Below are 947 nucleotides of genomic sequence, written 5' to 3'. Positions count from 1 at the left end.
CACCCGCCCGCCCTACTACACAGCTATTATGTACTCGCTCGTCAGGGGGAGACCCCCTGAAACACCCCTAATGGCTACAAAAGCCTTTTAAATTAAACTAAGCCTTAACTAAAAAAAAAAAAGACCTTATTCGTATATCCGACGGCATTAAAAGTGGTGAAGGAGCTGATTTCCGGTAGAAGATGTGACGCGAAACGGGAGGGCTTCTATAAAAATACCAAAGGGTCAATGGACAATCAAATTTGATGTATGTGGCAACGTAGACGTAGAGGTCACTTGATAGACTACAGTGTGCACTTGGCTAGCGCCTTTATCCTTGAATGCATTTTATATGCATTTAATTTAGGCAGTGTATACAGACCCGGTAACCGTGAACAAAGTCACGACGTATACAAACCCCCAGGGGTAATCTTTTGTGATGTCGGAAAGTTTCAGCGCCCTCTTGGCTCAGGGTAGACCTAGTAGGTTCTTCTAGATCTATGGCCTAGGTCTAGATACAGACAGACATAAATCATTGATCTATTGATCTAGTTTCGAGACTTGCCTAGATCTAGATCTAAATAAAGATTGCGGATGTCTTCCCGAGAAACGATAGTTTTTCCTCCGTTTTTGGAGTTGGAAGAATCACAATTTGAAGAAAAGAAAAATGTCATAAAATTTCAATCGAGCAGTCACCCTCTCTATTTCTCTGCCTATCTCCCCTCTTCTGTCTGCCTCTCTCCCCTCTTTTTCTGCCTGCCTCTCTCTCTCTCTCTCTCTCTCTCTCTCTCTCTCTCTCTCTCTCTCTCCTCTGTGTATCACTCGCCTTCTCTTTTTCTTTGTTTGTCTCTGTCTTTCTTTCTCCCCACCTATTTCCCACTCTATCTTTCTCTCGTTCCCTCCTGCCAACTGGGGCATGTAATACATTTTGGTAGTTTCTCTCTCTCTCTCTCTCTCTCTCTCTCTCT

The 947-nt window shown here is 43.6% G+C and overlaps 1 protein-coding gene across 1 annotated transcript in view; it reads left to right on the top strand.

The window, feature by feature from the left end:
- The window catches only part of LOC101863900 (tumor protein p63-regulated gene 1-like protein), a gene marked incomplete in the record, with an annotated part of 11,132 nt that overhangs the window by 1,306 nt on the left and 8,879 nt on the right, over nucleotides 1-947 (top strand).

This window comes from Aplysia californica, unplaced genomic scaffold (genome assembly GCF_000002075.1).
Source record: "Aplysia californica isolate F4 #8 unplaced genomic scaffold, AplCal3.0 scaffold00191, whole genome shotgun sequence".
NCBI classification, from domain to species: domain Eukaryota; kingdom Metazoa; phylum Mollusca; class Gastropoda; order Aplysiida; family Aplysiidae; genus Aplysia; species Aplysia californica.
The sequence above is the reverse complement of the archived record's forward strand: the minus strand, read 5'-3'. Positions and strand labels throughout refer to the sequence as shown.